Source organism: Suncus etruscus, chromosome 9, assembly GCF_024139225.1.
Source record: "Suncus etruscus isolate mSunEtr1 chromosome 9, mSunEtr1.pri.cur, whole genome shotgun sequence".
Lineage (NCBI taxonomy): Eukaryota > Metazoa > Chordata > Mammalia > Eulipotyphla > Soricidae > Suncus > Suncus etruscus.
The window spans coordinates 8863353-8890759 of NC_064856.1; the positions used below are offsets into that span (position 1 = coordinate 8863353).

Genomic DNA, 27407 nt, shown 5'->3' on the forward strand with positions numbered 1-27407 from the left:
CGATAGTTCTCAGCATCATAGGGCTCAAGCCCCACCACATCCTTAGGCCCTACCACTGAACCACTGGCTCAAATAGCTGGGCATAATCTCTGAACTCTTAAATCCCCATTTCCACCCCACCCTTCATCCCCTCAAGAGTAGTGAGAAGTAAAAATGAACAAAGGGGGCCAGAGAGATAGCATGGAGGTAGAGCATTTGCCTTGCATGCAGAAGGACGGTGGTTCAAATTCCGGCATCCCATATGGTCCCTAAGCCTGCCAGGAGCGATTTCTGAGAGTAGGGCCAGGAGTAACCCCTGAGCGCTGCTGGGTGTGACCCAAAAACCAAAAAAAAAAAAAAAAAAAAAAGAAAGCATGTTAAAACTTGGTGGTAGGACTGTAGATAGACGGAGCTGCCAGATTAGCTGTAGATGAGACTCCTTACACCTCATCTAGAAACTGCCTGTAAAATAAATCAAAAAGGTCACTGGGGTCAACAGATAATAGAAGCCTTTGTATAAAGTCCATCAATAAATGATGAATGAGAGGTAACCTGGACATAGGGATACATTTGTCCTACCTCAATGTGCCCTAATCTAGGATGGAGAAAGCCTCAGTAGACTGGGAACAGATATAGTCATCAGTGGTAAAAGGGCCTTCAACTCATCCAGCAGCCCTGCTCGAGCCTACACCCTCACAAATCACAACTGCTGTAGTCATCTACTTCCTCCAATTCTGGTGGACTAAGGTCCAAAAACAGTAAAGCATTTTTAGGACTACACACAGAAAAATAATAAACAAAATCTTATATTTAAGAAAGTCATGGCACCAAGATGATTTGAACCTAACCACATCTCTTAGCATAGAAGTCTTTGGTATGGGGCCAGAGCATTAACACAGTGGTAGGGTGGGTGCCTTGCATGCAGCCAATCCAGGATGGTTGGTTCGAATCCCGGCGTTCCATATGGTGCCCCAAGCCAGGAGCAATTTCTGAGCACATAGCCAGAAATAACCCCGGGTGTGGCCCAATACCAAAAAGAAAAAAGAAAAAAAAAGTCTTTGGTGGGCCAGAGACACGGATCAAAAGGCTCAACACATGGGCCGGAGAGATAGCATTGAGATAGGGTGTTTGCCTTGCATGCAGAAGGACAGTTTGAATCCCAGCATTCCATATGGTCCCCAACCCTGCCAGGGAAGATTTCTGAGCACAGAGCCAGGAGTAACCCTTGAGTACTGCCGAGTATGACCCAAAAACCAAAAATCAAAATAAATAAATAAATAAATAAATAAGGCTCAACACATGCTTTTGAGCAAGAAATCAAGGTTTGATTATTTGCATGGTCCCCTGAGCACTATCAGGAGTGACCCCCAAGCACAGAACTGGGAGCAGTCCTAGCAATGCTGGGTATAGTATATACCAACAAAAAGTCACTGCTAAAAGGACTGTAAAGGTCTGAGTTGATATTCAAGTCAGCACTGAAAATTAAAGACCACCTCCAATAATGCAAGATGCAAAAGGGAGGAGCCGGAGAGACAGCATGGAGGTAAAGCATTTGCCTTTCATGCAGAAGGTCATTGGTTCAAATCCTGGCATCCCATATGGTCCTCCGAGCCTGCCAGGAGTGATTTCTGACCATAGAGCCAGGAGTAACCCCTGAGCGCTGCCAGGTATGACCCAAAAACCAAAAACTAAAAAAAAAAAAAAAAAAAAAAAGATGCAAAAGGGAGTTTATTCAGCTAGCCGAAGTCCAAGTCTCATCCAACCAGAGGAGTCTTGACAGGGACCCCAACTCAAATCTTCAAACAGTTTTTGTTTATAGACTTTACATGCTTCTACAACTCAAGCATTTCAGTGGTTAATACATGCAGTTCATCCTTCACCAACTACATGACTGGCCCATTTCCATTTGCAAACAGATCACATCATGTCTTAGGATTGATGCCCCAACTCATTACTGAGTCAACTTTGTGTCAAGTGGTCCTTATCTGGTGGAACATTCGGATCCACCTAGTTACTCTATTTCAGCAGAACAAGAGGGGTCTTGCCCTTTAGAGGGTACATTTTGTGGTTTTATCTTAGGGCTAACTAACACCCTTTCTGCCTATGGGGGTAAGTTGTAGAGTGAAAAAATTCTTTACAGTGGCTTTATTGGGGGCTTGGGACCACCTTGGCCCTAGACCCAGGGGGCTCTGGTTCTCACAGCATATTCAAGAGTTATGCAAACTGAATTGAAGCAAAGGAGCTAACATTCTATGAATTAAGAACATTATTTCATATCAGGAATTCTGGATTCCAGCCTCATCTTGGCATAAGTTCAGTGAAGGACAAATCACTATCTACTGACCTCAAATTGCTTGTTGCTAAAGATGCTCTCTACAAGTTGCTGTGTACAGTCAATGAAATAATGCTGGACAGCACTCTTTAAGGGCATGAAATGGACTAGCATGAGTTGATGGAACACCTAGGAACACCTAGTACTTGTTCTTAGAGAAGACCCACATGGGAAGAGTGAAAATATGCTCCTATTTTGCCTCCCATACAAACTTCAGTCAACTTTTCTCACACTGGAAACATGCTTTACATTTCCAGTGAAGGAACAAGCAAATCTACTATTCAAGTAAAGGTTAGAAAGGTGATTGTTGTTCTACTTTTCAAATTCTATACAATAAACTTTTTGTTACTCGAGTGCAGTCTCAACTGCAACTAGGAGGGGGGAAATTTCCTAGGGTCACAAAATTGTTAATTAAAATTCAGTTTATGATTGAAAACTCTTACAACCCACAAAATGCCACACATATCAGTCACGACAGACTGTCTTTTCATCAGCTCAGTAGCCATATAGAACATTGGTTATCAGCATGTGACAGGTAAGATGATCAATTCCCAGAGGAAATACTGAAGATAATACACAGCTTCCTCCTGTAGAAGCAATTGCTTCTTTGATTTATTATACTAATTATTTATTAGTTTTTGTTTACTTCATTAAATGGACAGATCTCTGAGGGAGTGAACTACATACTACATACATATTTTTAACCCCAATACCCAACAAGGGAACACCTAAAATATGGTTTTTTTTTGTTTTTGTTTTTTTTTTTTTGGGTTTTGGGCCATACCCGGCAGTGCACAGAGGTTACTACTGGCTCCATGCTCAGAAATCGCTGCTGGCAGGCTGGGGGGTGGGGTGGGGGAATCCATATGGGATGCTGGGATTCAAACCACTGTTGATCCTGAGTCAGCTGCTTGCAAGGCAAGCACACACGGTGACACTCAGAGGTTACTCCTGGCTATGTGTTCAGAAATCGCTCCTGGCTCGGGGACCATATGGGATGTGGGGGATCAAACCACAATCCGCCCTAGGTTAGCAGGTGCAAGGCAAGCACCCTACAGCTTGCGCCACCACTCTGGCCCCTAAAATATGTTAATTATTGAAAAGATGTCTAACATTGATTATAGAAACATATACCCCCCAAACTCCTAATCCTAGGTCTAAAGTTAGCCACATGTAAGTCAAGTGCCCCACCAGCTGTACTACTGCTTTGGCTCAGGCTAGGGTTTTTTTTTTTTGGGGGGGGGGTTGTTTTTTGTGTGGGGGGGGGAAATCACACCCCAAGACACTCAGGGGTACTCCTGACTCTGCAATCAGAAATCGCTCCTGGCAGGCTCGGGAGGGATCATATGGGATGCCGGGAATCAAACTGGGGTCCGTCCTGGACTGGCCGCAGGCAAGGCAAATGCCCTACCGGTGTGCTATCACTCCAGCACAGTCTAAGGTTTTTCTGACCAATGGGAAAGTGGTTCAAACCTGATAAACTGGCTCATCATAACTTTCATCTCATTCTGATTTCCTCGATTCTACAAAATACATATTTCCATTCCTAGAATGAATTTTGGGCCTTTTTAGGTGCTGATTCCTTAGTGATGTATACATCTTATCTACCGCTTGGCTAAACTAATCCCTATAATCCTCATACTTAGAAGCCTTCCTTATCTATATTAATATAGTTAGGCATTCCTTCACCATGCATGTTGATTTACCAGAATACTAGAATCTGTTGGTAGTTGAAGCAATGAAACACTGATCAAGAAATCCAAAGTTACTGATACAATGAGGTTAGGAGGCTTGAATAAGTCTAGCTCCAACCACTACTGTATTGGGTAACCATAATCATGCCTCATCTTCTATGGACCATCTACCCCTAAGTGAGTTATCTATGGAAGATCGCAAAAGATCCTTTCAACACTGACATTCCAGGAGATTTAGGTAATACCATATCAGAGATTTCTGAGTCAGCTATGTGTGCCATAGTATAAAAGGGCAAGTCTCTTCCACACAGTCACACCAGGATCATCAGAATCAGCTGTCAGCAGCCCACAGCTCCTTGGTTTACTTAATTCCTCCTGATGAAGTGCAAAGAATAAATCATAAGTGAGCAGCAGAGCATTTTAATGAGTCCAGAGACTAATGAATCTTTTCCTTCTTGCGTCAATTAGAACTTCAAAGCTAGAGTCCCTAAGGACCAATTTATTGGGAACAGAGAAAAAAAATTTTTTTCATAAGCTGCTGCCTGAGCTAACCTGCTCTGGTCCTGGATACCTGCTATGTAACAATCTAAATTTACTCAGATCTGCTGCCTAGTGAGACATACATCAGGATGCCTCTTGCCAAACAGTTTAGGGACCTAATCTCAAGGAACGGAAACAAGACTAAGGTTTTTATGAGTGGGGGACTGACAGGAATAATATCTGTATCTTAAAATTTATGGGGGGGAGGGGACAGAGCTATAACACAGTGGTAAGGTGTTTGCCTTGCACACAGCCAACACATGACAAACCCTGGTTCAAATCCCGACATCCCATATGGTCCCCAGAGTCTGCCAAGAGTGGCTCTGAGCGAAGAGCCAGGAGTAATCCCTAAGCACCACCGGGTGTGGTCCTCCCCCACAAAAAAAAAAAATAATGCTGACACAGGGCATACAATCCAGAAGCCTACCTACTTTGCAGGAACCAGGTGCCAGGTGGCAGGAGAAACCTGCCATCAAGGGACAGGAAGTAGTGATGTGGAACAGGTCACTTATGAAATTACATAATGACAAATTTCAGTGTCACAGAATGGACTGAGAATCAGGAGATCTGCCACTGTGTGACTTCGGGTGTGACTTTTTTTTTAAATTAATGCTCCCTGTTAGGCTTCAATTTCACAATTATAAAGTGGAAAAGTCAGTTTAAGTGCATGTTATTTTACAAATTGCTCACGGGAATCTTTTTTTTTTTTTTTTTTTGGTTTTTTGGGACACGCCCGTTTGATGCTCAGGGGTTACTCCTGGCTAAGTGCTCAGAAATTGCCCTTGGTTTTGGGGGACCATATGGGACACTGGGGGAACGAACCACTGTCTTTCCTTGGCTAGCGCTTGCAAGGCAGACCAACCTCAGCCATGAGAATGAAGATGGAATGTCTGATGACCCAACAATGGCCAACCACCTAAGCAGTCTTTCAGAAATGGAGTTTAGAGAAGAAATATGGAGGATGTTCACAGAACTCAAAGAAAGTATAGAACAGAATACTAATAAGAATCAAGAGAATATGAAGATATAAATCAGAAAATTCCAAACATATATCAGGTCAAATAACAGGTCTGAAAAACTCAGTAGACGAATTGAAGGACTCAATGGATTAACAGCACAGGTTAACAGCAGCTGAGGATAGAATTAGTGCGCTGGAAGATGAGATGCATAACAACTCCATACAGCAGAAGAGATTGGAAAAAAGCCTTCAAGCAAATGATCAGACAATGGAAAAATTACTCAAAGAATATGAACAGATGAAAATAGAAGCCTTTAATAAGCTCAACAGAAATAACAAGAATCATTGGAGTTCCAGAGACCCAAGAAGAAAATCTCCAGGAAAAAACAACAGTCATGAACATCCGGGCTGGAGAGAAAGCATGGAGGTAAGGCATTTGCTTTGCATGCAGAAGGACAGTGGTTCAAATCCCAGCATCCCATATAGTCCCCCAAGCCTGCCAGGAGAGATTTCTGAGCGTAGAGCCAGGAGTGACCCAAAAACCAAAACCAAAACCAAAAAAAAAAAAAAAAATCATCACAGAGAAACTATCAGAGCTAAAGAATACATGTGAACAAATCCTGCATGCCTGAAGAGTACCAGCTAAAAGAGACCCCAGGAAAAATACCCCAAGACGCTACATACATCCTAGTCACAATGAATCCCACAAATAGAGATAGAATACTGAAAGCAGCAAGATCAAAAAGGTAAATTACATTCAAGGGAGCATCCTTGAAATTTACAGCAGAACTGTCACCAGAAACACTCAAGGCCAGAAGGCAGTGGTGGGATATAGTGACAAAACTCAATGAAATAAATGCTTCACCTAGAATACTGCACCCAGCAAAACTCACTTTCAGGTTTGAAGGACGTATACATGGCTTCACAGATAAACAATAGCTCAAAATCTTTACAGACTCAAGACCAGCCTTAAAAGAAAAAACTGAAAGATCTACTTTAAAGACAAGACAGACCAACAAACACACCAAACTTCTACACAAAGATGGCAATAAATCCCATGACAATTATCTCTCTCAATACCAATGGACTAAATGCACCCGTTAAGAGGCACAGAGTGGAGAAATGGATCAAAAAACTGAACCCAACCTTCTGCTGCCTACAAGAAACACACCTGAATAGTCAGAATAAACACACTCAAAAATCAAAGGCTGGAGGAAAATCATCCAAGCAAACAACACTCATAAAAAAGCTGGAGTGGCCATACTAATATCAGATGACACAAACTTTATACTCAGAAAAGTTGTAAGGGACAAAGATGGACATTATGTACTAATCAAGGGATATGTAGAGCAGGAAGAAATCACTCTCCTAAACATATATGCACCCAATGAGAGACCAGCAAAGTATTTAATACAATTGTTGACAAATCTGAAAAAGGATATCAATAATAATATAATAATTGTGGGAAACCTCAACATGGGCTTGTCAACACTTAATAGGTGAACCAAATTGAAAGTCAACAAAAATATACTAGACCTGAAAAGAGAAATGGAAGAAAGAGGACTAGTAGATATATATATATAGGACACTCCATCCTCAGAAACCTGGATACACATTCTTTTCCAACATACATGAGTCATTCTCCAGGATAAACCACATGCTGGTACATAAAACATACCACCAAAAAATCAAGAAGAAATGTTGCAGGCTACCTTTGCTGACCACAAAGGCTCTGAAGTTAGATGTGAACTATAAAGGGACATACAAAAAAAACTTTAACAGCTGAAAATTAAACAGTCTACTACTGAACAACCAGTGGGTCCAAGATGAAATCAAAGAGGAAATCAAAACTGTCCTGGAAACAAATGACAGTGAAAACACAAACTATCGGAACCTATGGGATACAGCAAAAGCAGTACTGAGAGGAAAATTTACAGCTTTGCAAGCACACATCAGGAAGGAAGAAGGAGCATACATGAATAGCTTAATGACGCAGCTTATAGAATTAGAAAATGATCAAGAAAAGGAACCAAAAATAGGGAGACAGAAGGAAATAACAAAGCTGAGAGCAGAAATCAATGAAATGGAAACCCAAAAACAATCCGAAAGATCAACAAAAGTAGAAGTTGGTTCTTAGAAAAAATAAACAAGATTGATAAACGACTGGCAAAACTCACAAAGAAAGGGGCCGGGAAGGTGGCGCTAGAGGTAAGGTGTCTACCTTGCAAGCGCTAGCGTAGGATGGACCGAGGTTCGATTCCTGGCGTCCCATATGGTCCCCCCAAGCCAGGGGCGATTTCTGAGCGCATAGCCAGGAGTAACCCCTGAGTGTCAAACGGGTGCGGCCCAAAAACCAAAAAAAAAAAAAAAAAAAAAAACCACACTCACAAAGAGAGAGGAAGAAAACTTGATAACGCGTATCAGAAATGAAAAGGGAGAGATCACTACAGATACTGCAGAGATTCAAAGGGTATTCAGAGACTACTTTGAGAATCTCTGTCACTAAATATGAGAACCTGGAAGAAATGGATGAATTTTTGAACTCATGTAACCTTCCACAGTTGAATAAAGATGTAGCATATCTAAACACTCCCATCATTATTGAGGAAATTAAAACTATAATCAAAAATTTGCTCAAAAACAAGAGCCCAGGCCCAGATTGATTCATGAATGAATTCTTTCAAATCTTTCAAGAGAAGCTACAACCAATCCTGGCCAGGCTCTTTCAGAAATTGAAAAAACAGGAACACTTCCAAATAGCTTTTATGAAGCCAATATCATCTTAATACCAAAACCAGATAGAGATGCTGCCAAAAAAGAAAATTACAGATCAATATCCCTGATGAACACAGATGCAAAGATCCTCAACAAAATCCTGGCAAACAGGATCCAATGCCTCATCAAGAAGTTCATTCACTATGATCAAGTAGGTTTCATCCCAGGAATGCAAGAATGGTTTAACATCCGTAAATCTATCAATATAATACACAACATCAAGAACAAGAAAAATAAAAATTACATGGTCATATCAATAGATGCAGAAAGTATTTGATAAGGTCCAATACCCATTCTTGATGAAAACTCTCAGCAAGATGGGAATGAAAGGAACCTATCTCAATATAGTTAAGGCCATCTACCACAAGCCAATGGCAAATATTATCCTCAGTGGAGAAAAAATAAAAGCCGGGGCCTGCGCTAGCCTTGGACAGACCGCGGTTCGATCCCCCGGTGTCCCATATGGTCCCCCAAGCCAGGAGCAACTTCTGAGCACATAGCCAGGAGTAACCCCTGAGCATTACCGGGTGTGGCCCAAAAACCAAAAAAAAAAAAAAAAAAGAAAAAGAAAAAGAAAAAAAAAAGAAAAAATAAAAGCCTTCCCTCATATAGGATATGAAGGGAATCCAGATAGGAAAGGAAGAAGTCAAGCTCTCACTGCTTGCAGATGACATGGTACTCTACTTCAGGGGTCTCAAACTCGCGGCCCGCGGGCCATTTGCGGCCCTCCATACAACATTTTGTGGCCTGCAAGTGGCCTTCAAATATCACAGTATTCACGATTATTAGCTTACTGAATAATCACAATAAAAATCTCATTAGTAAGAAAAAAATCACATTAAACATTCACATATCCCGAGCAGTTCCATTCGGGGTATGCAAATGTTTAATACGATTTTTTTGAGATTTTTTTCTTACTAATGCGATTTTTTTGTTTGTTTTTCGGGCCACACCCGTTTGATGCTCAGGGGTTACTCTTGGCTAAGTGCTCAGAAATTGCCCCTGGCTTGGGGGGACCATATTAGACACCGCGAGATCGCTTGGCTAGCACTTGCAAGGCAGACACCTTATCTCTAGCACCACCTCGCCGGCCCCCTAATGCGATTTTTATTGCGAATAATCGGTAAACAAATAATCGCAAATACTTTGCGCCTAGCGCAGACATCGTTTCTGCTGCTCCTGCCTGCTGTCCCTTGCATTATCGGAGGCCTAACTAAGGGAGAGATGGGAGAGAAGTTTATTACAGAATTAGATTTTGTCATGACTTCATCATGATTTCATCAAAGCCTGCAGTGAAAAGAAAGATTGATGACGATCACAGACAATTTCAGGAAAAGTGGGAGACGCAATATTTCTTTGTTGAGCACAGGGACATCCCCACATGTCTTATTTGCTCAGAGAAAGCTGCAGTGCACAAGGAATACAACTTGAAACGCCATTAGTCAACTAAACATGCTGAGGAATGTGCAAAATATCAAGGAAATGAGAGAGCCAAGCGGGCTGCCAGTCTTAAAACATGTCTAATGAGGCAACAAGATTTCTTCAAGAAAGCAACCGACTGGTCATTTCAAAGAGAGTTCTTGGACAAGACCAGGAGCTCTTCATGCTGTGACCAAAGAGTAACAGACCTCAGGACGCAGCATCCGTTCAGGAGCAGCTGTTTGTTCTGCGGAGCTACATGTGCTGCCTTTCCCACACACATCCACCCCTGCCTGAAAACCTGCTCTGCTCTCTCTAGGCAGCCCACAGTGAAGGAAGATGAAAACTGCACGTAGGGTGGGTGACTTAAATAAAACTTAATTTACACTTCAAAAAAAAAAAAAGAAAAGAAAAAAAAAGAAAGCAACCAAAGAGAATGTTGCATCAGTCGAAACTAGTTACATGCTTAGTGAGATGATTACTAAGACAGGGAAACCTTTCACAGAATGGGAGTTTGTTAAAAATGCATGTTACAGGCTGCAAGTATTATCTGTCCAGAAAAAGGGTCAGTTTAGCAAAATCAGCCTTTCTGCCAACACTGTGGCAGAGCGCATTTCTGACATGTCAAGTGACATTTATCATCAACTGTGTGAGAAAGCCAAATGTTTTGATGCATACTCAGTTGTTCTTGACGAGGGCACAGATATAACAGATACTGGGCAGCTCACAATTTATGTCCGTGGTGTTGACTGCAATTTTGAATTGACAGAGGAGCTGCTCACAATAATTCCAATGCATGGCCAGACCACCGCTAATGAGCTATTTTGGCATCTGTGTGATGCCACTGAGAATGCAGGTTTGCCATGGAAGAGGTTTGTTGGAATAATAACCGATGGAGCGCCGTCAATGACAGGGAGGAAAAATGGACTGGTGGCACTTATTTAAAAAAAAAAACGAAGAGGAGGGTGTAGAGAAGGCCATTGCTCTTCACTGCATTATCTATAAGCAGGCCCTTTGCAGTAAATGCCTGCCGTGTGACAATGTGATGTCTGTTGTTGTTAAATGCATCAACCAAATCAGATCCAGGGGCTTAAAGCACAGAAGGTTCCATGCTTTTTTTTAGAGAAAATGGAGTCAGAATATGGAGATGTGCTCTATTTCACCAAGGTACATTGGCTCAGCAGGGGAAATGTCCTGAAAAGATTTTTTGAGTTGAAAGAAGTGAAAGCCTTCATGGAGAAGGATGGGAATGCTGTTTCTGAGTTGAGTGATCACAAATGGCTTATGGACTTAACTTTTCTTGTTGACATCACACATAAGCTGAATGTACTAAACAAGATGTTACAAAGCCCAAGGGAGCTTATCAGTTCTGCCTATGACGTGAGAGCATTCTCCACAAAACTTGTGCTATGGAAATCCCAGCTCTCTCAGACAAACCTTTGCCATTTCCCAACATGCAAGGAACTTGTAGGCATACCATACAGTGGTGAGAAATATGTTGATGCTATTTTTTAAGCTAGAGAAGGAATTTGATCACAGATTTGCATTGCATATTTGTGTGAAAAGTTAATCTCCACACTGAACTTCATTAAGTCAAAGTACAAGTCTAGACTTAATGGTGATCATCTTCAAGCCATACTGAGGGTCTCAACTGCTTCCTCTCTAAAGCCAAATGTGGTTCAGATTTGTGAGAAGCGCTGTCAAGTCTCTGGCAGTAAGGAATAGGCAAAAGATGCCATGTTCAGAAGAACTGTTCATGATCTTCACTCAATGTTCTATTCATGTTCAAAAGAAACAATTAAAACTGTTAATAATGACGTTTGAGGACTTTTTTTTTGTGAAATACCTTATGCGGTCCTGCCTCATCCCAACTTTGCCTCCTGCAGCCCCCAGGTAAATTGAGTTTGAGACCCCTGCTCTACTAGAAAATCCTAAAGACTCTATCAAAAAGCTTCTAGAAATAATAGATTCATATAGCAAAGTGGCAGGCTATAAAAATAACTCACAAAAATCAATGGCCTTTTTATACACCAATAATGATAGGGAAGAAATGGACATTAAGAAAACAACCACTGGTTCGATCCCGGGTTTCGGCACCAAAAAAGAAAAAAAAAAAAAACAAAAAAAAAAAACAACCACATTCACATTAGTGCCACACAAACTCAAATATTTTGGAGTCAATCTGACTAAAGATGTGAAGGATCTATACAATGAAAACTATAAAACACTGCTCGAAGAAATAAGAGAGGACACGTGGAAATGGAAACACATACCCTGCTCATGAATTACCAGGATCAATTTCATTAAAATGGCAATACTTCCAAAAAGCGTTGTACAGATGTAATGCAATTCCTCTAAAGAAGTGGATCAAACACTTCTAAAATTCATTTGGAACAATAAACATCCTCGAATAGTTAAAGCACTCCTTGGAAAAAAAAATATGGAGACATTATTTTCCCCAATTTTAAGCTTATTTCAAAGCAATAGTTATCAAAACAGCATGGTATTGGAATAAAGACAGACCCTCAGATCAGTGGAATAGGCTTGAGTACTCAAAGAAGGTTCCCCAGTCATATAACCACCTAGTTTTTGATAAAGGAGCAAGAAATCCTAAATGGAGAAGGAAAGCCTATTCAACAAGGGGTGTTGGCACACTGGTTATCCACTTGCAAAAAAGCGAACTCAGACCCCCAGCTAACACCATGTATGAAGGTAAAATCCAAATGGATTAAAGACCTTGATATTAGATCTGAAACTGTAAGGTATATAGAACAACATGTAGGTAAAATACTCCATGACGTTGATATTAAAGGTGTCTTTAAGGAGGAAACAGCACTCTCCAAATAAGTGGAATTAGAGATAAAACAGATGGGACTATATTAAGCTGAGAAGCTTCTGCACCTCAAAGGAGATAGTGCCCAGAATACAAAAGCCACCCACTGAATGGGAGAAATTATTCACCTAATACCCATCAGATAAAGGACTAATATCCAAAATATACACGGTACTGACAGAACTATACAAGAAAAAAACATCTAACTCCATCAAAAATGGGGAGAAGAAATGGACACTTTGTAAAAAAAAAAAAAAAAAAAAGAAAGAAATGCAAATGGCCAAAAGGCACATGAAAAGATGCTCAACATCACTAATCGTCAGGGACATGCAAATCAAAACAACTATGAGGTACCACCTCACGCCACTGAGATTGGCACACATTACAAAGAAGGAAAACAAGCAGTGCTGGCGGGGATGTGGAGAGAAAGGAACTCTTTTTCACTGCTGGAGGGAATGCTGTCTAGTCCAACCTTTATGGAAAGTGATATGGAGATTCCTCCTCAAACTGGAAATTGAGCTCTCATATGATCCAGCTATACCACTCCTAGGGATATACCCAAGGAACACAAAAATACAATACAAAACTCCCTTCCTCACACCTATATTCATTGCAGCACTATTTACAATAGCCAGACTCTGGAAATAACCAAGATGCCCTTCAACAGATGAGTGGCTAAAGAAACTGTGGTACATATACACAATGGAATACTATGCAGCCATCAGGAGAGATGAAGTCATGAAATTTTCCTATACATGGATGTGCATGGAATCTATTACGCTGAGTGAAATAAGTCAAAGGGAGATAGATAGATAGATAGATAGATAGATAGATAGATAGATAGATAGATAGATAGATAGATAGATGCAGAATAGTTTCACTCATCTATGGGTTTTAAGAAAAATGAAAGACATTTTTGCAATAATTCTCAGAGACAAGAGAGATGAGGGCTGGAAGGTGCAGCTCAGGGCATGAAGCTCACCACATAGAGTGATGAATGCAGTTAGAGAAGTAACTACACTGAGTACTATCCTAACAATGTGAATAAATGAGGGAAATAGAAAGCCTGTCTCAAGTACAGGTGTGGGTGGGGTGGGGAGGAGGGAGATCTGGAAAATTGGTGGTGGGAATCTTGCACTGGTGAAGGCGGGTGTTCTTTACATGACTGTAATCATACAACTACAATCATATTTGTAATCACGGTGTTTAGATAAAGATAATTTAACAATAAAAAAATGTTCTTTAACTCAAGAGGAAAAGGACAAATTGGAAAGAATGAGGCTCACATGGTAGGTAGGGAGGACATGGGGACAACTAACCCTCATCAGCAGAACAGAGCTGAAAGGGACCCAGAAAAGAAAATAGTCTGATTGAGAGACTGCTGTGCCATTCTAGGAGCATCTGGATCCTGTACAGCAAAGCAAATCAAACAGGAGTACTTACAGGGCTTGTTTCTAAAACAAGTGGGGCTGTGTTATTGACACACACCACAGGGGAATAGAGACTGCTGTTGTAAGACACGTTAAGAAAGCCAACAGGCTTTCAAATCCAATCTCTGCTTCACGCTTATGGGTAGACCTGACCTTGGACTGAAATAGTCCTCAATTCTGATCTGAGCTCCATCCTGAATTAACTCCTCTCAGGTTTGGAAATTCCCTACATGCATTTATATCTTTCCTTCAAAAACTGTGAGTTGCAACTTCATGAGATCATCAAATTAAAATTTGAGAGTCAGGAAAATTTGGCTACAATTAAAGGCTTCTTAGGCCACAATAATCTGAAATTAATCAAAACCAACCACGTGGGCAGTGAAGAGAGTACAGGAGGTATGGCACTTGCATACAGTTGCCAGATTTTTGCTCTAGTTCAAACCATTGGCATAGGTATGGTCCCCCTTAGCACTGCTAGAAAACACACCACAACATAGAATGTGGAACACTGCTGAGTGTGGCTCAAACACCCCACCCCATGGCACTGCCCGTCTTCCCTCCCTCCTTCCCTCTCCCTCCTCCCCCACAGAATCTGAAGTGTTTCTGGCCAAGTTCACCAGTTCTGCACTTCTTGGACAGAAAAAAGGTCACAAGTGGAAAATGTTTAGAAGTCTACTCTACTCTATTTCACTTTCTTTCGATGATGACACTACAGTATACGTGAGTGACCGGATTAGTATTCACAACAATTTGAATTCAAGTCTGCTGGCAGTTTGTGGTCTTTCTTTTTTTTTTTTTTTTTGGTTTTTGGTTTTTGGGCCACACCCAGCGTTGCTCAGGGGTTACTCCTGGCTGTCTGCTCAGAAATAGCTCCTGGCAGGCACGGGGGACCATATGGGACACCGGGATTCGAACCAACCACCTTTAGTCCTGGATCGGCTGCTTGCAAGGCAAACGCCGCTGTGCTATCTCTCCGGGCCCAGTTTGTGGTCTTTCAGTGTTAAACTGAAGAGCTGATGGGGCCAGAGAGAGATAGCATAGCAGCAGAGCGTTTGCCTTGCACGTAGCTGACCCAGGACCCCATTATCTCCCGAGCTTGCCAGGAGCCATTTCTGAGCACAGAGCCAAAGGTAACCCTTGAACGCTGCCAGGTGTGACCCAAAAAACTTAAAAACAAAAACAAAAACAAACAAACAAAAAAAAAAACTGAAGAGTTGAATCAAGACCTTTCTTTTTGTTTCTGGTTTTGTTTTTGGGCCACACCTGGCGGCACTCGGGTTACTCCTGTTCATGGTGTCCAAAAGTAGTTTCAGAAATATTTTAAATATTTAAGAGCTTGATAAAAATCTGGCAAGTTAAAAGAAGCCTCTTCATCAATGAAATCCTGAATGTCAGGGGGTAAAAAGACACAACTTAAGAGTCTTAAATAAACAGAAAGATATGAGAAGGTCCTAAAAAGGTCTCTGGAGAAAGAGCAGAAATGGAGAAAGCAGATAGGGAAACAAACTGAACCTGAGCCTCATAGCTCCCATTTGTACTCTATTAGTTCACTCTAAACTTCATTTTTCCAATGTTTGTTGATAGGCAGGTCACTGTTCCATCTGGGAGGCAAGCATAACACCTCAATACAGATAATAGCTCTTCGTAATTGTCCCTAGCACCAAACTGTCCAGTAAACCCTCAATTACTTTACTAACACCACTGAGAGAATATCACAAATTGACTTTTATTGATCTAAGTTTTGGTTTTGGGGGGGTTTTTTGGTATTTTTTTGTTTTGTTTTGGTTTTTGGTTTTTGGATCACACCTGGCAATGATCAGGGGCCACTCCTGGCTCTACGCTCAGAAATCGACCCTAGCAGGCACGGGAGACCATATGGGATGCCGAGATTCAAACCACCATCCTTCTGCATGAAAGGCAAATGAACTACCACCATGCTATCTCTCCAGTCCCATATTGATCTAACTTTTGATAATTCCACTTGCCTTGTGTTGTACCAAACAGATTCACAAAGCAAATCTGTTTGTGTCTGTAAGGGGGTTGGCTGGGGTAATAGGTGGGAAACTGGGGATACTGGTAGAGGGTTGGTCACACTGGTGGTACTTTTAATGCCTAATATAACTCCAATATGAACAACTCATAAAAAGCACGGTTTTATAGTACAATTTTGCTTTGATTGTGGCTGACCTAGGTTCGATCCCTGGCATTTCATATTGTCCCGAGCCCCCCAGAAGTGATTTCTGAGCTCAGAGCCAGGAGTAACCCCTGAGCCCCGCTGAGTAGTGACCCAAAAACAAAAGCAAAAATACAATCACTTTTGTCCACAGGGCCTAAGGTGCCATAGTTTCCATAAGCAAAAGTCACTGTGAAATGCTACATAAATAAGATCCTGTACCTTGTTAACTCAACAAATTCTTGAATGTTTAATGGCAGATAACTATTTTTTTAATTCAACTTAGTATGTTTATGAACCCAGCTTAGATTTTAGAATATTAAAAAAAAAAAAAAAAGACCCTTTTTTTGGTTTTTGGTTTTTGGATCAGACCCAGCAGCGCTCAGGGGTTACTCAGAAACTGATCCTGACAGGCATGGGGGATCATATGGAATGCCGGGATTCAAACCACTGTCCATCCTGGGTCAGCTGAGTGCAAGGCAAATGCACTATCGCTAAGCTATATATATCTCTCCAGTCTCTAGAATCGAAATTTTAAAGAATTTCTAAAACTAGGCATTTTCAGATGATCAAATGAAACTCTTACAATTAATTAGAAAGGTTATTATCTATTACAAAAAGCATTTATAGCTGTAAATTTGGGAGGAAGGCCACAGCCAGTGACTCTCAGGGGTTACTCCTGGCTATGCACTCAAAAATCGCTCCTGGTTTGGGGACCAGAAGGGACGCAGGGTCTGTCCTAGGTCAGCCGCATGCAAGGCAAACGCTCTGCCTCTATGTCATCACTCGGGCCCCTATAAATTTATAAAGACTCATCTTGTACCTTATGTTAACTTTCATTTTAGTAAAAATTTCCATTTTAGGGGCCGGAGAGCTAGCATGGAGGCAGGGCATTTGCCTTGCATGCAAAAGGGCGGTGGTTCGCATTCCGGCATCCCATATGGTCCCCTGAGCCTGCCAGGGGCAATTTCTGAGCACAGAGCCAGGAGGAACCCCTGAGCACTGCCAGGTATGACCCAAAAACCAAAAACAAAACAAAAAATCCAATTTACGTATTAATATAAATGTTACAATTTTTTCTGGGGCCGGAGAAATAGCATGGATGTAACGTGTTTGCCTTGCATGCAGAAGGTCGGTGGTTCAAATACTGGCATACCATGTGGTTCTCCGAGCCTGCCAGTAGCGATTTCTGAGCATAGAGCCAGGAGTAACCCCTGAGTGTGACCAAAAAAAAAAAAAACCTGTTTAGATCAGTTTCAGTTCTTTTTTCTAAAATACCAAATAAATAACAGTTTGAAAGTCTTAATTAATTTTAAAAAAATGACAAAATCTTATTTCTGCTCATTCAAAAATACAACTTCATCTTTGAATTTCAGTAAGTCATTTCAACTTCACCCTGTGATACTTTTGAGTCTGTGCCTTTGCAAAGGTTTGAAAACAACTGTTAAGGGCCCAATCTTTTTTTTTTTTTTTTGGGGGGGGGGGGGTGGTCGTCACACCCGGCAGTGCTCAGGGGTTACTCCTGGCTGTCTGCTCAGAAATAGCTCCTGGCAGGCACGGGGAACCATATGGGACACCGGGATTCAAACCAAACACCTTTGGTCCTGGATCAGCTGCTTGCAAGGCAAACGCGCTGTGCTATCTCTCTTAAGGGCCCAATCTTAATGAAGCTGATGACTTTGAAAGTATTACAAAGCACAACATATAACTCTGGCAATATTTTGTGGTTTTAAGTGCTTCTTTTTTTTTTTTTTTTTTTTTTGGTCACACCCGGCGGTGCTCAGGGGTTACTCCTGGCTGTCTACTCAGAAATAGCTCCTGGCAGGAACGGGGGACCATATGGGACACCGGGATTCGAACCAACCACCTTTGGTCCTGGATCAGCTGCTTGCAAGGCAAACGCTGCTGTGCTATCTCTCCGGACCCTCAAGTGCTTCTTGATGGACCATACAGTGAGTAAAGTGATACTTTCATTACCACCAGCATTAATTTTTACTCCAAGTCAACAAAGGCAAGCATCCTTCCTACCTGTGGTTCTATCTTTTCTTTGTTTCACTGGTTTTGGGTTTTGTTTCTTTATTATTGTTGTTGTGTTGGTTTTTTGTTTATTCGTTTTGGGGGAAAGGGAAGAGGGTGGTCTTTGGAACTTACCTGGCAGTACTCAGTTACTGTGCTTGGGGACCAGGCAGGTCCAAAGTATTGAACCGGGACCTCCTGCATGCAAAGCTTATGTCTAATGCCTGTCTTATTTCTGACATTTTAAAAAATGCAGGATCTTCTCTCACACAAGCATCTAAGTTTTTGCAATTAAGAAATAAGTTTTACAAGATGCAAGTAAGTACTTTTTGTTGATAGCAATAAATTTCTCAAAACATCATTGGTAAACTTTATTTGAAGATTTTAAAAGCCATTCAAAATATTTCTTTGGCTCACTGCATTACACTGCATGCCTGGCATTAAGATGTTATTTTAGTCTGACTAGATGCAGGCTCTCTGCAGCCAAAACTTCATTGCAAATTAAGTAGAGATGATTTTCCTATTAGCATGATTGTTAGAAGTAATTCCATGTGGTAAAAAAAAAAAAAAAAAAAAAAAAAAAGCACTTGCATATTTCTTTTACTTATCAATTTAGATGTTTTGCAATTTGGTAACTTAGACTTATGGTCATCAGTAAATTTGGGGTCAGAGGAGACTTTGGGCCACAACTAGTGGTGCTTGGAGGTTTCTTCCAACTCAGTGCTCAGGGAACCATGCTGTGTCAGTGATTGAACAGGCTTTGCTCCTGTATACAAAGCATGTGCTCCATTCAGCTGAGCTATTTCCTCAGACCTGTATTTCACCTTCTAAATTTAGCCATCTATTCATAAGCTTTAAAAAATGCTCTAAGATGGGGGCCGGTGAGGTGGCGCTAGAGGTAAGGTGTCTGCCTAGCAAGCGCTAGCCGCGGAACGGACCGTGGTTCGATCCCCCAGCATCCCATATGGTCCCCCCCAAGCCAGGGGTGATTTCTGAGCACTTAGCCAGGAGTAACCCCTGAGCATCAAACAGTGTGACCCAAAAAAATGCTCTAAAATATAAATTCTGATAAGATTTCCTCAAATACTAGCATTAGTTTATAAAACTTGTGTTTCTTTTTCTTTTTTCTTTCGTTTTTTCTTTTGTTTTGTTTTGTGGACCACACCCAGCAGTACTCAGGAGTAACTCCTGGGTCTTTGCTCAGAAATAGCTCCTGGCGTGCGGGGGTGGGGGGATGGGGGGCAGCACGGGAGGACCATATGGGATGGCAGGGATCAAACCTGGGTCAGACCTAGGTCAGCTGCATGCAAAGCAAATGGCCTACCACTGTGCTACTACTCCGGCCCTGAAACTTGTGTTTAACTCATAAATTTACATACAGGGATGGTGGAGGAGAAAAAATGATTAAAAGGTTGTCTAGTTGCAATGTAATGTTTATATTTTTATGAAAGGAGAAAAGAACAGTTCTTATTTTGCTTCACTTTATTTGCTTTTGGTTCTTGGGCCACACCTGGCAATGCTCAAGGCTTACACCTGGTTCTGCCATTCTCCTAGTGGGGCTCAGGAACCACGTAGGGTGCTGGGCATCAAATCTGGGCCAGCCATATGCAAAGTCAGCATCCTGCTCCCTGTTCTATTTCACTGGTCCATTTATATATACTATTAAATATTTCTTAAATTTGGGGGGGGGGGGGGTCACCCATCCAGCAATCCTAAGAGTTAACTCAGGGAATCATCTGGGATGATGGGGACCTGTGTCAAAGGTGTGCAAAGCAAGTACCCTACCTGTCTATGACCACACTATCTCTCTGGCCCCTATTTCCTTTTTTTTTTTTTAGGGAGGAGTGTCTGGGCCACACCCAGTGACACTCAGGGGTAATACTCCTGGCTATGCACTCAGAAATCGCTCCTGGCTTGGAGGACCATATGGGACGCCAGAGATCGAACCGAGGTCCGTCCTGGGTCAGCCAAATGCAAAGTAAATGCCCTACCACTGTACTATCGCTCAGGCCCCCTATTTCTTTTAAAAATAAAAATGGGGATATGATGATAAATGGGACCACACCAGGCAGTGCTCACTCAATGTGCTAGATTCAGGAATCATTACTAGTGATGGTTGGAAGACCATCTGGAATGCCAGGAATTGAACCTGGTCAGCGTATGCAAGGTATCATACCTGTTGTATTCTCTCCTGCTCCTAATGTGACTGGGTTTTTTTTTTTTTCATCTTCTTCCCTATTAAACATTTTGTGGTTTTTTTGTTTTTCTTTTTGAAAATTGCAGCTATGTTCTGGGCTTCCTCCTGATTTTGTGCTCAGGGATCACTCATGGAGAGGCTCTGGAACCATGTGCAGTTCCAAAAATAAACCCATTCCAACTGCTTGTAAGAAAAATGCTGTAAGGCTGGAGAGATAACATGAAAGTAAGGTGTTTGCCTTTCATGCAGAAGAATGGTGGTTCGAATCTCGGCATCCCATATGGTCCCCTGTGCCTGCCAGGGGTGATTTCTGAGCCTAGAGCCAGGAGTAACCCCTGAGCACTGCCGGGTGTGACCCAAAAACCAAAAAAAAAAAAAAAAATATGGTCCCCTATTAACCATTTTGTTAGCAGCAATTTTTTTAAATCAAACATTGTAACACAATAAAAGATCTATACTAATTTGATAGTTACTGCTGAAGAATGATGGCAGAAAAAAATTTAAAGTACTTTTCCATAATTAAATCTTGTATGTATAGTAAAGGCACTGCAATTCAAAGCAGTCTAAATCTGAGCTACATAGTTCTGACAGTATTCATTGGAAGTGTATGATATAATGGCATATGAATGCAAAATGTACTGTATTGGAAAGGGCTTCCTGCATTGCCCTTTCATGGTGAGGTGAAACGAGAAGACACTCCACATCATGACTTCAATGTAGGGCATGCAGATTAATACAGAAACATGATACCAACAACAGAGACTGTGTGAAAAGTGTGTTGGCACTACGGACAATGTCTTGGATCGGACGATAACTTGCCTGAAGCCTAGAGCTGGTCTTATGCCAGGAAACTTCAGGGGTAGGATCTCTTTGTATTTAGGCCAAGGTTATTCCTTTCCATGCCTCTCATATTTTGGTGGGCCTATGCAAACAACAATTGCCACTCTATCAACGTTTTTACTGTGCTCCTTTGACTCTAATCCTTAAAACGCACCCACTTAAAATTTGAGGTTAACTTAAGCTAATATTCATGTACATGGAAATGTAAAAAATACTATGCCTCTAATGTTAAAGGAGTTACGTAAGTTTGATGGCTTTAGACTGCCTTGTGTGCTGTTAAGAAATATTATAATGTGCTACAATCTGGGGACTCGAGGGACAAAATAATCGCACATGGATTCTGTTTTATTTCATCTTAACGTTCTTTGGCTGAAAGTTCAAAGTTAAGATATCAGCAAGGGGACTTCTTCTGAGAATTATGTTACGGGTGATTGTCCTTCCACTGTAACTTTACCTTGTCCTCTTTCTTTGCATCTTTTGTTCTCATAATTCAAAATAAAAATTTTAAAAAAAAATGTACTGTATTGTTTACAACCTAAGCTGAGATGATGTCACATGATGCAATACAAGCAATTATTGCTATAAACACTCTGGATTCCTAAGAATTAGTTGAAATAAATTACCGGAAAAACAGAAAGTATTAAAAGTGACTCATGAAAGGGCTAGAGAAATTCTATATTGAGTAGGGCACTTTCTTTGCTCATGGCTGACCCACGTTCAATCCTCAACACCATATATTATCCACGAAGTCCCATTTGTAGTGACACCAGAGCTTAGAATCAGGAGGAAGCCCTGAGCTCGTCTGGGTGTGTCAATAACTAAATAAAGTGATTCATGAGGAAATAAAAAAAATCTGAGTAGACCCACAAGAAACATGAATTTAAAATTTTCTTTTTTTTTTTTTTCTTATTTGCAGTCCCACACTACCATAAATTACAGTCGAGTTTCCCACATTTGGGGAAATCGCAGGGGTCAGCATGCCCGGAGTGCAATGGCCGAGCCTCACCCTGGGGAAACCACCTTCGTGATCATGGAATCGCCCCTGCCAGGTAAGTATTAATTTAAAATTTTCTAACACACTAAAGCACAGGCCCACATTGCTTCACTGGTGATTTCTGCCTAGCATGCAAAACCCCAGCTTGAACCTTGGCACTGTATAATACCATGAGGGCAACGAGGTGTGGCCTAAGGACAAAAAGCGCATGTTTTTCGAGTGTGAGGCCATGGGTTGAATTCTTGATGCTACTCACATACACTGAGCACCACTACCATTTCTGATCCCCATTTTCTTTTTGTTTTGTTTTTGGTTTTTGGGTCACATCCGGCAGTGCTCAGGGGTTACTCCTGGCTCTATGCTCAGAAATCGCCCCTGGCAGACACGGGGGACCATATGGGATGCCAGGATTCGAACCACCGTCTTCAGCATGTAAGGCAAATGCTACCTCCATGCTATCTCTCCGGCCCCTTCTGATCCCCACTGACACAACAAAATGTGTTGTCTTCATTGCACAGCAAGTGTATACAGGCTCAAATTAAAAAAAAAAAAAAATATATATATATATATATAAAGTATAAAAGCAATCCAATCATGTGTGTGAGACCCCTGATCATTGTCCAAACAGCTACAACATCAGTAAGAAAGGGAAAACATACAATCAACAAAATCCTCCATTCAAACACTCAATTACAAATAGAATAAAATGTACTTGGGGGGCCAGAGCAATAGCATAGCAGTAGGGCATTTGCTTTGCACACCAATGTCAAAAGAAAAGAAAATGTACTTGCAAATACTTTGTCCCTAAGACTGGGAAGTTTCTCCTCTTAACAGTTCTTTTCAGCCTTATAGCTGAGTCCAAACTGGTACAACTGGGAAGAGAGATTTTTATTTCCTAACAGACGTCAGTTATGTCATTTCACTGTTCAAAGCTCTTCGGTGGATTTCTATTGCTAATGTACAATCTGGGTCTGTCTACCCTTGTGACTTACTTCTTCATAATCCACTCCCATTGCTCAATTCCTCTGTAGCCACACTGGTCTCCTTGTTCCAAACACATAAACAAAATCCCTTTTCAAGGATCCTAAAGTTACTGAACGTTATTCCCCAAGATAAACACAGAACTCACTCCTTTGGTTCTTGCGTACAATCTTTATTTTCTGAGAGGCTTATGTGAGACCCTGCCTATCTATATTCTGCATTGTTTTCCTTTATATCTAATTAATGACCTGTTTTCTTCTCTTAGAAAGTAAACTACGGAGACAGGAGTGATAGCACAGTGGTAGGGCGCTTGCATAGCCCATGGCTGACCCGGAAGGGACCTGGTTTTGAGCCCCAGCTCCCACATGATCCCCCAAGCCTGCCAGGAATAATTTCTGAGTGCAGAGCCAGGAGTAAACCCTAAGTGCCACCGAGTGTGGACCCCGCCCCTCCAAAAAAAAAGAAGATAATGTAAAGTACAATAGAAAAACCTTTTCTTCACTAGCCGAGAAGTTAAATAATGTTTTAAGTCATCAAGAAACAGTCAATGAGAACAGTAGAAATCACCTTCTTCTATAAAACTAGATTTTTCTAAGGATTATGCCTGGCTCTTCCAATCATTGTGTGCTCCTATCTAAAAATCATCACTATCTCTCCAAAGCTGCTATGAAATCAACTCATTTAGAGCAGTCTAGCACCTTATAATATGACACACCCATAGTTTATTCCTATTTTCCGTTATCTCTAGTTTCAAGAGGGAACCTAAAACTACCTTTAAAATTACCAAGCCCCAGGTTAGAGAGATGAGACAGAGGCTAAGGAACCACATATGATCTCCCACATATGTTCCAATCCCCAGCATCACAGAAAATTACCTGAGCACAGAGCCAGGATTTAGCCTTGCAAACCTCCTAGCCCAAAATTCCTAGCTCTACCTCTCCTTACTGTGGTGCTATGTGCTCGGTGTTCTTTTGTTACTCCACCAGCTCTCATCATTAACTACAGATAATAGAGCAACTCCTCTTCCCATTTTTTTATATGCTATTTTAAATTGTATGCTGGTTTAAAAAATCAGATTGGTTAGCCTGTTACAACAATGTGTAAAAAGAAGAATAAATTATGTTTGGCAAGAGCTTAAATATGACACTACTCTGGTTCCTTCTTGCTTTGTTCTTTGGGTGCAGGGAGGGTATACACCAAAGATACATACCGAGGTTAATGGGGGACAGCAAAAGGAAGGAAAGACACAGAAGAAAATTTACAGTGTAAATTTCCTTTCTTTTACCACTGGGGAGGAACAGCAAACATTAGAGACTGAGGTGCCCCAATGTTATGATGCTTTCTTCAACTCTTATATTATGCTGTTTTACAATTCACAAAGCTTTCTTTTTTTTTTTTTTTCCTTTGGTTTTTGGGCCACACCCGGTAACGCTCAGGGGTTACTCCTGGCTATGCGCTCAGAAGTCGCTCCTGGCTTGGGGGACCATATGGGACGCCGGGGGATCGAACCGCGGTCCGTCTCCTAGGCTAGCGCAGGTAAGGCAGGCACCTTACCTCCAGCGCCACCGCCCGGCCCTACAATTCACAAAGCTTTCTAATTGGCATTTCTCAACTGATTCTCCACAATATCCTTGAATGAGTGGTAGGGAGAAGGCCGTTCTGGGACTACGCTTCCATTTTACATGGATATACAGTCTCTATTCATGGTCTGCTAAAGATTAAGATAAGAACCCAAACTGCCACCCAGACAGCTATTTATCCTAATATCAGATTATGTGGTCCCAGGTGCTATAGATGCTTTCCTCTCCTTTTAGTCATATTTGGCCTTGATGTTTGAAAAGTTCTATTCAAAATATCTTTCTGAGTCTGGGTATCCTGAATAAAAATGTCACTGCTGGGGCCAGAGAGATAGCAAAAAAAAAGAGCTATTTTGTTTGTTTTATTTTTGGGTCACACCCGGCAGTGCTCAGGGGTTACTCCTGGCTCTACGCTCAGAAATTGGTCCTGGCAGGCTCAGAAGACCATATGAGACACCAGTATTCAAACCACCACCCTTCTGCTTGAAAGGCAAACACATTACCTCCACGCTCTCTCTCCGGCCCCAGGAGCAATTTCTGAGTGTAGAGCCAGGAGTTAACCCCTGAGCACTGCCAGGTGTGATTCCACCCCACCCCCCCAAAATCAGGGCCAGAGAGATAGCACAGCGGTGTTTGCCTTGCAAACAGCCGATCCAGGACCTAAGGTGGTTGGTTCGAATCCCGGCGTCCCATTTGGTCCCCCATGTCTGCCAGGAGCCATTTCTGAGCAGATAGCCAGGAGTAACCCCTGAGCACCACCGGGTGTGGCCCAAAAACAAAAAACAAACAAACAAAAAACATGTCACTGCTGTAGCTGTAGACGCTTAATAAATTGAGTGCATGTGAAGACCAGGTTCCATCTCAGCACCACCAGAACCCCTGAACACCATTAGATGTGTGCCTACCTTTGCTTTCTTTCCCTCCAAGAAAAGGAAAGATAAAAATTTTGAATTGCTCTAAATGGACATCCATTCCCCACCACACCCCCTTGGACAGAAGGATCGTACAGTAGACAAGGAGCTGTATTATCTGGATTCAATCCCTTGTACCACATAATGTCCCCTAAGCCAGGATTAATTCTTGAGTACAGAGCCAGTAGTAACGCCTGAGGATGCTAGGTGTGGCCGCCCCCCTCCAGAAAGGGGGTCCCTAACAAAAAGGAAGAATCTCAATCTCAACCTCCTTAAATCCTCAATGAGATGTAATTATTTTTTTATTTTGATATACACTTGACTGACCTGAGCTCTAGAATCAGTTTATGGGATATTAACCATGAACAAATTATTTCAACTTCTAAGGGGCCAGAGCAATAGCACAGCAAATAGGGCATTTGCCTTGCAAGCGGTTGACCCAGGTTCGATCCCCAGAATCCCAGGTGGTCCCCCCACCTGCAAGGAGTGATTTCTGAGCACAGAACAAGGAGTAACCCCTTAGTGCTGCTGGGCATGGCTCCAAAACTAAAATAAACAAACAAAAATTTAAAAATTATTTCAACTTCCAGAGTCTCAGTTTCCTCGTCTATAAAAATGAAATTTCTGCCTAGATTAAATGAAAACTCTAAACACAAGTGGTTTTTCGGGCCACAACCGTGTGATGCTCAAGGGTTACTCCTGGCTAAGCGCTCAAAAATTGCCCCTGGTTTGCGGGGACCATATGGAACATCGGGGGATCGAACCACGGTCCTTCCTTGCTAGCGCTTGCAAGGCAGACACCTTACCTCTAGCACCACCACACTAGCCCCCACAATTGGGTTTTTGTTTTTTTCTTTGGGGGGGGGCACACCCAGCGGTGCTCAGGGGTTACTCCTGGCTGTCTGCTCAGAAATAGCTCCTGGCAGGCACGGGGGACCATATGGGACACCAGGATTCGAACCAACCACCTTTGGTCCTGGATCAGCTGCTTGCAAGGCAAACACCGCTGTGTTATCTCTCCGGGCCCCTACAATTGGTTGTTAATGTGCAGATTTCTTTTCATGTCTCACTATCTGCAGTCTTTCTTCCTCTAATCTTCCCCAGATTTCCCATTTATAACTCCATTCTTTCCATCCTTCCTACTACCCTTTACAATCTCATTGTGCAAAACTGATAAAAAAAAAATATAGAAATTTTCTGAAGTGGACATATGTGCTTGGCAGGACTAAAATCAGGAATTCTCTAAGAATTGTAGGAGAGCTTATAGGAGGATGGATTTAGCACCAGGTCCACAATAACCCCAGCAGAAATCAGCTGGCAGCATTGTACACCTGAAATTCAACTATGAAGGACTGAGGGAGGGAGGGAGGGAGGGAGGGAGGGAGGGAGGGAGGGAGGGAGGGAGGGAGGGAGGGAGGGAGGAGAGGAGAGGAGGGGAAGGAAAGGGAGGGAGGGAGGGAAGGAAAGGGAGGGAGGGAGGGAGGGAGGGAGGGAGGGAGGGAGGGAGGGATCAGCTGGCAGAAGCAAGAAATTGATCCTTCTCTGCCTTGTTTATGTTAAATGGTCTCAGACCATGTCCCAAGAGAATCAGTTCAATTCTCGTGCAAAAGTCTGTCTATGACCACAAATCTAAACACAAGAGTGGGGGGCGGGGGAAGGGGGGAAGAGAATGGGAGGGGAAAGGAGAATGTGAGTGTGAGAGAGAGAGAGTGACTCTGTCCCAAGGTAGTCCTCATGACCAAAGCAAACCCAGACAAC

General features: G+C 42.0%; 2 protein-coding genes and 1 pseudogene across 2 annotated transcripts in view; all 3 read right to left on the reverse strand.

Annotated features, from left to right (window-relative positions):
* The window catches only part of LOC126017555 (sentrin-specific protease 2-like), a 407516-nt gene that overhangs the window by 268370 nt on the left and 111739 nt on the right, over positions 1 to 27407 (reverse strand). The window lies entirely within an intron of this gene.
* RALY (RALY heterogeneous nuclear ribonucleoprotein) overlaps positions 1 to 27407 on the reverse strand; it is a 90090-nt gene that overhangs the window by 27057 nt on the left and 35626 nt on the right. The gene's annotated exons all lie outside the window — the stretch shown is intronic.
* On the reverse strand, positions 22098 to 22243 carry LOC126019497 (uncharacterized; annotated as a pseudogene).